Genomic DNA, 12,209 nt, shown 5'->3' on the forward strand with positions numbered 1-12,209 from the left:
ATAGCTTCTGTTGGTCACCATTCACCACCAGGCCCGCATCGAATGACATAAATCTTTTCCCCGTAAGCAGCACACATCACGGTCACGAGCGTTACGCATGGAAGAAAAAAATACATCCGAACTCACTATGAGGACGTATTCGGTCCTTCTAAATATCCCCCAACTGTGATTGGAAGCCATATGGGCACCTCTCCTCAGAGAGATCCCACACTCACAACTGACCTTTCACAAGTTGTAGATGGCAGCCAAATGACACAGCAAACCCCATTTGGTTTTGACTTACTTATTTATTTGTTTGAACATGAATAACAGCTAACAGTCACATACTTCATTTTTGAGTCAGTGAAAGCATTCAAAGACAGATACATATTGCATCTATTGTGATACTGACTCAGGTATTATCAAGAAATAGAAATTATAGGGGAAAAAGTTTAAAGGGCAGTGATTTTCAATTATTTGATGTGGAAGGAACATTGCATTTGCATAATTAATTATTACAGAGTAATATGCTCCATATACTGTTGTGGAGTCATGCAAAATGTGCAAAATGCAGCTCATAATGAAAACTAGACTTAGAACAAAATATGACCGCCGCTCAGTCCTGCACATTCTCTCAGCAAAGTTAAATCACGCTTGTAAATTTGTCTCCATCTACTACTCCATCCCCTAGTCTTGCAACTTTTGTGTATGTAAATGGTGTATGTAAATGGTGTGTGTGTGTGTGTGTTCGCTTGTGAGTGTGTGTGTGTGGGCGTAATGATGTATGATGTGTGTGTGTGTGTGTGTGTGTGTTCGCTTGTGAGTGTGTGTGTGTGGGCGTAATGATGTGTGTGTGTGTGTTATTATTGGGGTTAATGATGTGTGTGTGTGTGTGTGCATCCGTGTGTGTGTGTGTGTGTGTGTGCGTCTGCATGTTCATGCTTGTGTGTGTGTATGCAGGCTCGGACTGGTAATCTGTACAACCGTGGGCCGGTCCACATGTGGGCCGGTGAAAGTGAAACTTGGAAAGTAGAAGTCTCTCCACCGAGTGTTACCGAGAGTATCTTCACCGAGAGTATCAACTGGTAGGTTAGTAACGAAGGTAGCCTAATTTTGCAAAATGTGATGACGGCACACAAACTTGGGCAAAAACGTTTATACACTTGTGGTGATAGCCTATAGTTAATGTGAATCGCTGACTATAACCAAAGTAAAGGAGAAGATTTGCACCAAATAGGCCTGTGGTTGTGTTTCTACAACATGTTGGCACAAATCGTAATTTCTGTCAACTATGACGATCTCCGTGCACGTTTAGTAGCCTATATTTTTCATTTAGTCTAGCAGTGACATATGGTTTAATGCATGGGGTAACATGACGTGAGCAAACCTGTCAACATTTAGCTTTCCAAAAACGGGAGATTTTTTTTGCGGGGGTGGGTTGTTCAGTGTTTATACCGGTGTTATACGGTAACTGGCTTTCATGTTAACTGGCTGGTTGTTTACTTTGCCTCTGGAGTTAACGTAACCGCCCCCTTCTCTTGCAGGTGTGTTCAGCTGATGATTTAGCCTAAGCACCTAAGAACCTTAGCGCAAGCAGGTTGGTGTCAGGTTATCATGCAAGCAATTTAATTTAGTAGTGGTTCGAGACCCACGTGGAGTTTATTTGGTTTTATTTATTTGGTGGCATATTCATGGTCCAGCGCATGAAGCCTAGCCTACTACAGACAACCTGACACTTCCAACGCCGACACATGGTGTTGTAAAGCTTTATTAAACAACAAAGTGGAGCATCACAAACATGTCTATTTGAACTTCAGTTAAACAGACGAATCTGCGGCCAGGTATCGGAGGCTAAATCATCAGCTGAACACATCTGCAAAAGAAGGGGGCGGTTACGTTAACTCCAGAGGCAAAGTGAATAGTCCAGCCAGTTAACATGAAAGCCAGTTACCGTATAACACCGGATCTGTGTTTGCATAATAATACTTTTCATACACGTATTTCAACACGGCATTTCGGTCATTGCTTTTACCTTACGCTTTTACCTTACGCATGAGCTGCCTGCTGCAGCCTACTTCCAAAACTCCAAAGCTGCTTGCTGTCAGATTTGGTTCCAAGGGCACAAGTTCAGAGTATCAACAACACTCAATAACAGTTTATGTTATGTGCAAGCAGCTTTACTCAAAAAAAATACTCAAAAAACGTTTTATTATACTGTAGTGTGCTGATATCCCTTGTGATTTTTTTACAGTCACTAAATGTACACATAAATTAATTTATTATATGGCCCCCAAGAAGGGAATTCCACGAAACTTGGCATGCATTCAGAGGGTGCTATAATTCACAAAACTGCAGTTTTGAACATGTCAGCCAAACATACATGCGATTACAACACATTTTTACACCTAATTTTTTTTTCTTGGCAAACACCGCGCTCTCCGATTATTCTTGTTTCTTTGTGGGTGCGTACTCCAGGGAACTCATAGAAAATAACAAATGGTCGCACTCCAAAAATCTTTTCTTGCTTTTAATCCATTTAAGCACAGGGGTTAATTGACAAACGTTTCGGCCTGATGGCCTTCGTCAGTGTGTTTCGTCCCTATGGCTACTTCCTAGTTTTAAATAGACAAGTTTATTCAATTAGTGACACCTGTCATCATTAGCTCCGTATGAATTCAACAGGCGCTCCGACACATCAGGCCTCACCAGCCGTTCATCAGTCGGAGCGCTTGGTGTGTCTTGGTGTGTCTTCACTCATAAAAGGTCGAATAACTTAAATAATCTATTGGTAAGATCGGACGTCATTCGCACAGGGAAGCCCTCCTTCATCAAGGGGTGCTTCTCTTGCAGAAATTGTGCTGCTTTCACACGGGAGAATTGTACAAAATAGATTCATTTATAAATTGTTCTACGAAAAACGTAATTTATCTTTTGCAATGCCCTTGCCAGTTATTATATGTTGGGAAAACATCGCGACAATTAAGAACAAGACTGAGTGAACATAAATCAGCCATTCGAATGATATAACTTCACCTATAGCAAGACACTTCATAGAAAAAAATCACACTTTAGAAGATCTGAAATTCACTGGTATAGAACATGTACAAAGACCTCGCAGAGGAGGAGATACAGACAAAAAGCTCCTTCAGAGGGAGTCTTTCTGGATGTATCGCCTACGTTCTATGTCACCAGAGGGAATGAATGAAGACTTTGACCTGTCGTCATTTCTGTGATTGTGTCATTCTGAGTGTAACTAACATGTTATTGTCTTATGTATTTATCATTGTCTGACTATACGATATGTGGTGGTGCGTTGTTTAAATGTAAATGATTGTGTTGCATTTTGGAGACACCAAGGGCTCCGACTGATGAACGGCCGGTGAGGCCTGATGTGTCGGAGCGCCTGTTGAATTCATACGGAGCTAATGAGGACAGGCGTCACTAATTGAATAAACTTGTCTATTTAAAACTAGGAAGTAGCCATAGGGACGAAACACACTGACGAAGGCCATCAGGCCGAAACGTTTGTCAATTAACCCCTGTGCTTAAATGGATTAAAAGCAAGAAAAGATTTTTGGAGTGCGACCATTTGTTATTTTCTACACCTATTTTTTTCCTTTTTCATTTTTAACTAGGTGGTGCTATACCACAAATGAGTGGTTATTGAATGAGTTGAGATGGTCCCTTGAGACTAAAAAACAAAAAAAATAATCTTCGTAGTCCCTCTGGTTCCCGAGATATTCAGAGAAAACTGTGCCCGCCCAACCATCCTTTTGGGGGGTCCGGTGCAGTGGGTGGGTGACAGATCAAAACGAAAATCAATGGTTCTGTGTCATCCTTGTGGGGCTACATGCCCACCAAGTTTCATGAAGCCCGGTCTTTCAGTGTCACGGGCATCGTTGACACAAAATTACTGAAGAAAGAAATAAATTAAAACAATAGAAACAAATCCAGATTAAAAAAAACTCTAACTAAACCACTTCGCTAGAGCAGCAGTCCTAATGAGTGGCACAGACACATAATTAACCTTTTCCAACTTTAATTAGGTCCACAGTAGCTCTTATACTCGTTAGAGTCTCTACCCTTCTAAACATTGACAAGACAATATTCAGATACTCACGATACTCACAACAACTTGTGCTGCACGTTGAGCGGGTTCTATCAAACGTTCATGGTAGAGTTTTCCCAGCCTGACTCACTTATTTAGACTTAATTTAAAATTCAGCCTTGCTGGAGTCTTTTTCTTCACACACTTGACACGCAAAAAGTGTGAACACCTCCAATTAGCAAAAACATGAGATGGAGCAGACCTTGGATTTTGCTGAGCATGCAAACCAAAAGAGGGTCTTGGACATGACTGGATAGCTATCGCAAAATGTGATTTTATAATGAAGTAAAAACTACATTTTAATGAATTAGTGTTTGCCATGAGTAAACCACCTGGTATAGATGCAGCAGATTCATACTGTGGCTAGACACTCCCTGTTTCCATTGTTACATACAATTCAGAAATTGATTTATGTAAGAGCTTTCTCATTGGTCCTTGTAATGTGGTAATTGTTTTGTTTAAGTCACAGTTGGTATCAAATGAAGATGCTGTTGATAGGTTAAATAGCTCATTATCTAATAAATTATCTTGATGTATTTGTAATTATGTTGATGTATTTATCCTGATGTACTCAATATGAACATTTGTTATCCTCAATACTGTTTAATTTACTCAAGCCATTAAGGTGTAGAGGGAGCTGTCTCTCCTGTAAAATGATAGCAGAAGGAGAGTGTGTGCTTCAAACGATGCCAGCACCCAAAAGCAGCCCAACTCCTTTGTCAGCTTCCTACCTACCACTAAAGAAGAAACCTGTTAGGGAGACTCATATCCACACTGACCATGGAAGTATGCCAATTTTCCCTCGTGAGATTGCATCCTTGGAGTATTTTTTATGCGTCAACTCCACAAGACAGATAGCAGCGGGATACATCTGTCACATGCCTTCCCGAGATGAATCGCCAGGTCGCCCGGCTGCCCACAACCACAGTGTCCAGGGTGTTATGATCTCACTCGGAAAAAAAAAAAAGCTTAACCTTCTACTTAGGGTATGATCACCCCCTTGAGCCGAGAGCATCTGGCTGGGTAATGTATTGTTGGCACACAAAAAAGTGTAGCCAGGAGTAGTGTGAGGGAAAGAGGAGCCTTGTGTACCCTGGAGTTTGGCCATCTGCACCTTATTGGTTGTCATTAAGGTTTCTAATTCAGTGGCAACCTGGGGATTAGCCAAACGGCGGCCGAAAATGTCATTACCCACCTCCTGGTGAGATGTCCTCTGCTTATTTACATATTTATACACCTTAATTGTCTTTGCTTTTTAGTATTGACATTGAGATGGGCAGAAACCAAGGAGAGTGGCACTTAAGGAGAGAGAGAGTGAGTGTGTGTGTGTGTGTGCATGTCAATAAGCACATTATTACTGTATATTGAGCCTGCAGGTGAAACGGTTCATTGTCTTCTCTGTCAGAGTTGTGTCACGCTGCTAGTATACGTAAATTGCATTATGACTGCAGTACCATGGTCATTGACTTTACTGAGCTGTTAGCCACCATCTTTATTATAATGAAATTAGTTCTCTTCAGGGATTGCAAAAATGTTTTACAAATATTTCTGAAAAAGTCTTTAGTTTTAAAATATGACTGTATTATGCAGTTGTGGTATAACAAAAACACACAAGTTTAGTGATGGTTTTAACATTTTGAATTGCTTGGTGACTGCCAATACATTCAGTGTAATTGTCATTTTTGTATACCAAAGACTATTGGGTAGATGAATAATTGAAACAACCAGTGTGGAAAAGCAATTCAATTTCTTGTTTGTACACATTTGCTTGTTTTTTTTTAATTTATTAAAAGCCTAAGTAAGCAGAAGCCATTCTAAGAATGTGCTATAGCTTGAATACAAATGAGGTTCACAGACCTGCATCAGACTAAATATGAAATGTGAATGCTATGCTAAAGACTGTAGCTAAATTTCAGCTCTCGTATGGCAACTGCTGCCAGAAATGATAAAGGACATGCTTAAAATGTTCCAGAGTGAGCCTCTGAAGATGACACAGGAATGATGATGATGGGTTCTTTTCAGACAGCCACAGACCCAGAAATACAAAGACGGAGGACTCACATGTAAGAGGCACAAAGCCTAACTCCACTACTGAAATTATAAGGTGAGAGACACATGATGGCATATGCTCCATACCGCCATTATTCAGTGTGGTGTAATAGTGTTGTGTCACCATATTTGCTGTGACAGATCTTATAACACAACACAACACCACCTGACACTCCCCAACCCAACAAAACACAGCACAAGTCAGCATAACGCAGGTTTTGTTTTTCGACACAATACCATAGCTAGGTTGAAATAGCACAAGCTGAAAAAACACTCTCCATTTGTCACAGAAAACAAATGATAACAGGCATAGAATAGGCTAAAAGACTAATGAAAGGTCAGCTTGTGCAAGTGTAACTTGATGGTTAAATTGGAATGGAAAAATTACTGACCGTGATTTTAATGTGGTTTACTGTTCATTCACTGTGTGTGTGCCCTTAAGTGAAGAGACTTTTATTTTGCTGCTTAGAAGATCTTCTAGAAAACCCTATGGCAAATCCACCCCTGCCTCTTCCCCTGATGCACCTTTTGCAGTGGTTGAAAATGTTCCATTTCAAAGGGAGTATGAATGTCTAATGAGTATATTGGGCAGATAACACTGTATGAGCTTGCTGGCCTGGACCTGCAATTAGGAACTTTTACTTTAAAGTAGCTAATGCAATGCTAAGTTAAATGTGGGGAAATATATGTGCTATCAGCATTACATCGAGACCATTAATGCAGCTTTGATATCACTTAACACCAAAACACCAAAACATATGCCTACACAGAGAGAGTGCTTAATGTGGCCCCACTTTCACAGAGTGTTTTGCAATTAGAACCAAATCAAAATACAAATATGGCAAGTGCAACTATTTTCATGAAACAACACAGGCTTTTAGTGAAGATATGGTTAATGCATAGGTTTTTAGTAACATGACATGTTCTCCTCACACTACTTCAGGGAGCTGGTTAGCAAGATTACTATGAGGTACCGTGCAATCATACCATTAATATGCATAGTTAAGCTAACAGAGTTGTTGGCGCAAGTCTGTTATTTTCATTCAGTTAAGTAGAGGATTCTTCATACATTTATATTCATTCATTAAGCTGATGCTTTTATCCAAAGCAACTTACAGTGAGGAACAACATTTAAGCTACAGGGCAATAGTAGACCTTAATACCACATGTACGTAGAAATAGAGGGGAACCAGAGGATGAGAGTGCAGAAGTTTAAGTAAAGCCAGAAGATGTATTCAAGAGAGATAGTAAATAGAAAAAAATGAGTGCATAGTAGGTGCAAATTAGATACATTAGGAGTTATTAAGAGATTAGGTACTCTTGGTACCTGTGTGATTGGTGAGACTGAATCTTCTTCTCTTGAAGATATAATGATATAATGAAGATATAATGTCACCGCACTTCACCTTCATTTGTTTGCTGGTTTATTTCAGTAGTGAATTTAAGAAAGTGAATATTGGAATCTGACATTTCACATTGTTGTATTTCTAATATTTAGACAGTGAAGAGCAAATCACACTTGTCCTTATAGGTTACAGTGTTGTGGTATTATCATCAGTTATCATAAATACCTGAAAAGTCATAAACTGTTCTTTATAACCTAAGGTAAATTAGCCTGGATAAATCCAGACAAACTTATTTGCCAATTTAAATTTGCTTTGGTGGTCCGCCTGAAAGGAGCCCATTGATGCCTGTTTCCAAATCACCAAAAACCTATGATCCAATCACAATCACTTATCCAGCATGGGGTGGACTTTATATGTTGAAGGATAGAGCAGTGCATTCAACACAACCAATGGCTGTGCTGATGGCGACAGGGTTAAACAGATATGGACGTGTAAACCTTCTGCACTAGACCTCTGAAGTTTGAGGTCCGGTATCTGGTGATTTTTCCTATGGAAAAATAACATGGGGATTTTGAATTATCGCACCTGTTAAACTCCACATCTTTAATTTCATTGCTAATTACACCCCTGGAAGTCTTAAGTTAATAGATATATTCAGCAACTCATAATCGTGGGTACCATCCACAAATTGGTGGATAAAACCCAATGTTTGATTTGATTAAGGTAACCTAATGGAGGTGCTCCTGCGTGAATACAGGAAACACTAGCCTAGAAATCTAGAGGCTAAATTGTCGGCAGCAAATTTAATTTGCTGCCCGGGCTAGCCTAGCAACTCTCCGTTGGCTTGCGAGCTGGAAAAATTAAACTTCGATAGGGCCAATCACATTGTGTATAGAGTCGTTAGGCGGGCTTAACATAATGATTGATGGCAGAGTTGAAGTTCAGCATGATGGCAGAGTTCAGCATGAATTCCCTGCTACTTGAAAACAAAGAAGGTGGATGTTGCTGTTGGCGAATGGCGTGACACGAGTTAAGCTATTTTTAAGTTGGCAAAAGTTTGAACTAGCCAACTAGCTCCGCTGGTGGGAAAACACATGGGACCATGGAGGCATTATATATAACTGGAGAGAGTGACTAAGTCCCGCCCCCATTCATTTCAATGGCCCATGCTAGGCTAGCTACTTCAGCCAAAAAAGTTTGAAATTGACCGATGCCATCTTTATGAAAATGGCGTTTCATGGGTGTTCGTTTCTGGCACCAGCTAGAATTAGCCTATAGATTCCACGTTACAGACAGAGACAACGTCAGGTACAACGGTATGTCGTTGATGAAGATTGGACATTCCCTCAGAGGAAAAGAATTTGTTCCGGAACGCGCTTCACTTCACCTTGTTATAAGCGCAAATTTATTTCATTGGTTGGGATAACATTTTGGGAATGGTGATAGAAGTTTGCCCTGTCTCTGAAGTCCTAGGTTATTTAATGTGTTGTTCATATGTGATAATAAACAATGTGAATCAATATTGAGTCACTTTAGGCTACACAAATAATGATTCCTAAATGCTATATTTGTACAGGTTGTAGGCCTATTACGCAATAGGTTATCCAACGAAAATGACTATAATTAAGTAGACATGGGATGTAAGAAACTTGTGGATAGCTGGGATTTTTGCTGCACCCAGTGTGAATTTGCAGCTTGTTAAACCTAGTCTACATTTGCAGTTAGACGAAATGAAGCCAACGCAAGTTAAACTTACCAATAGAAGCGCACATCCCTCGGGTATTGTGGTTCGAGCAGGCATTTCAAGAGTCTGCAACTGTTGTTGATATTTGGCTTTTGCCTCGACTGGAAGCCTGGCCATTTAAATCAAATGCATAGCCTAATCATGTCAATGTTGCAAAAAAGCAAACTAAAGAAGTCATTGACATTTGTTTCGTTTTAAATCGCTTGGGGAGCGATTTATACAGACAGTATCTTCACAAAGTTTAGCGTTTGCAGCCATCTTGAATTTAGTCACGATAAGTCGAGCGACGAGTAAGAATGAACAGGTATGATAAGGGATCAGATTCCAAAAATAATTCAGTGGAAATGCATGGATTCCTATACTGATGTCTGTATAAATCGTCTTGTAAGTAAACTACCAGTGCTTTTTCAAAGTTCTCAATGTCTCGTTTTAAATGTCAGGGCCCTTGGAAGTCTACCAATGAAGTGTGGAGATACATTGAGCCTCGTAAATGGGTGTACAACAGTGATTTATTTGCATGGCTAGCCCGATGCCGAAGCACCACTATTGAAAAAGCTGTAGGTAGCATCGGCTAACTAGCGCCAGATTTTGGAGTGCAGGGGACAAGCCGAGATGGGCTATGAGACATACGTTCACACTCGGTATCATGTTTCAATACACTTTAGGTCAATATCACACCGGAATTCTCCTTTAATCCAAGTAGTTAGTTGTTTATTTGTCGTCTTCCAGAAATGTAAACCAACGTGGACGTGCGAGGACGCTCGTGCCCAGCACTAAACTCGTGTATGAGCTGTCATCTACCAATCAGCATGTAAAAACTGGTGCCGGAAGTTGCAACCATGTAACGCCATATTTTCAAAAATGTCGGCAGCCAAATGCCATGCTAAGTGGCTGAAGCTAACCCTTCAAATCCTGACCCCTTGCATGGGACTCATGAGTTGTAGCGCTATCCTATTGCGTGCAGAGGGAATTTGAAAGACAACCGATTATCCCGCCCCTCGGACTGAGCACTGCACTACATTTTAATGTGGGTCTGGCTCGTCAGGCTAAGGAAAGAGCAGAGCTAAATTAAATATTTTAGCAAAAATCAATACAAGACTGAGAGTCATCTGTGTGTCAACAAGACTAAGGGTAATTTCCCAAGTTTTGGTAATTTCAGTTACACAGCTAGAACTATCTCAAGTGGACTCAATCTAGAACTGTTTTCAATGGCCAAACTGTTTAGCTCGGTTTAGTAAGCTCAAACATCACATACTCATAGGCTGCACCTTAATTTATTCTCACATGAATGTACATTCCCTAGAATGTCCATAAGAATAGTTTTAAGAAGTAATGTGTTCTAGCTGGCTATGTTGCACTGACAAGATAAAGTTAACTAGTTGGCAAGGTAATGATGCTAACATTGAATGTTAGCTACCAGACACATTTGTCATGAAAATCAGGAAATTGAGGGTGAATTGGGTCAATAGTTAAGTAAGTAATTCCTTGAAACCATTGTGTTCAGAAACAAGCTGAATCCCATCTGAATTGAAATGAATGTATAAAATGGAACTGCTAGCGATTTCCCCTATTGATTGTGTGCTGTTAGCATGCCTTTCCCCTCGTGAGGGTCGTAACATACTGTAAGGATCCTGTCTTGTATTGTTTTCTCGGTCTAGTGTTTTTCCCATCATGTCTGCTCCTCTTGTGTTTCTGTTTGCTTTGTTTACTTCCTGTTTCTTGTTCCATGTGCTCCTTTGTTTGTTTGCCATGTGTCTCTGTTCCATGCATAGACAGTAAAAGATATGGACAGAGTAATCACGTAGACGTCAATCGAGGCGGGTGAAGCAAATTTCAACCGTTTCCTGTTGGTCGACGAGGCTTTCTGCGCAGGCTCAGGGGACATAAATGTAACGTAGGCACGTAGTCTGACTAGTGTAACTCCTGTGATAGCTGCACCGAGAGATTGGGTATGTAGCCACTTACTTCGTTACCACCATGTCTACATTACTGTTCTAAATGTCTTAGTTGTTCGTAGATAAATGTGATTTCATATAAACTTGCCACATTCATAGCCTAGGCTACTGTCAATCCATCAAAACTTCGCAGAAATGTGCTCCGATGCTTTCGTTCTTATCCAGAGAATACGGTTATTTTGCTCCTGTGCGACGCTTTCACCTGCTCTGGTTGTATGCTCATTACGTCACTTTAGCATTGATTTCGGAAAAAAGTTTATTACTCAGCCGTTAAGTCAGTTACGAGGTTATGACGCCAATTACACAATGTTATATTACTCCGAAAATAGAAAAAGTTCATATAAAGGCTTAAAACGCTTCAGCTGTAACGTTATTTGATGTCAAAGTGGCGCCAAAATTGAATGGGCTTCAATGGGATGGCTAGGTGAACTGGTCTACTATTTAGCCTCTAGTGTCATATCAGCCATAGTGTCTACGCTCTCCGAACGTTCGCCTGCCCCTTGGTTCCATGTGCCTGTGTCTCCGCCCCTCACCTGATCCTTGTTAGTTTAATTATGGTTTCCACCTGTGTCTTGTTCCTTGTTCACCTGTGCCCTGTTAACCCCTGTGTATTTAAACCCTCTGTCTCCCCTCAGTCCCCTGTTGGTCATTGATGTTGTTTCGTGGTTTGCTGTTCCTTCGTGGTCTATTAAAGATTCCTGTTTGCCTCAACTTGTCCTGCGCCTTGGTCCAGCTCTCTACAGCCAACCGTTACACCTACATGCCGAACGAATATATGAAGCATTTCCAGACCCAAGCGGTCTGATGTTAACCAGGCCAAAGGAAAATACCACACCTGTTAAAATGTGCCTCATTGTATTGAGCAGGAAATATGAAATTTGAATTATTAAAAAAAAAACATAAGGGTAAGTACAAAGTCCGAATGTAATTGTAATTGTATTTTGTATTGTAATGTTGTGATGTACCTGTGTTGAGGAGCTAATGAACTTTCAATTACCTTAATAGTGCTTTAGCTTAAAGTCTTGTGA

This window comes from Alosa alosa, chromosome 1 (assembly GCF_017589495.1).
Source record: "Alosa alosa isolate M-15738 ecotype Scorff River chromosome 1, AALO_Geno_1.1, whole genome shotgun sequence".
Taxonomy (NCBI): Eukaryota; Metazoa; Chordata; class Actinopteri; order Clupeiformes; family Clupeidae; genus Alosa; species Alosa alosa.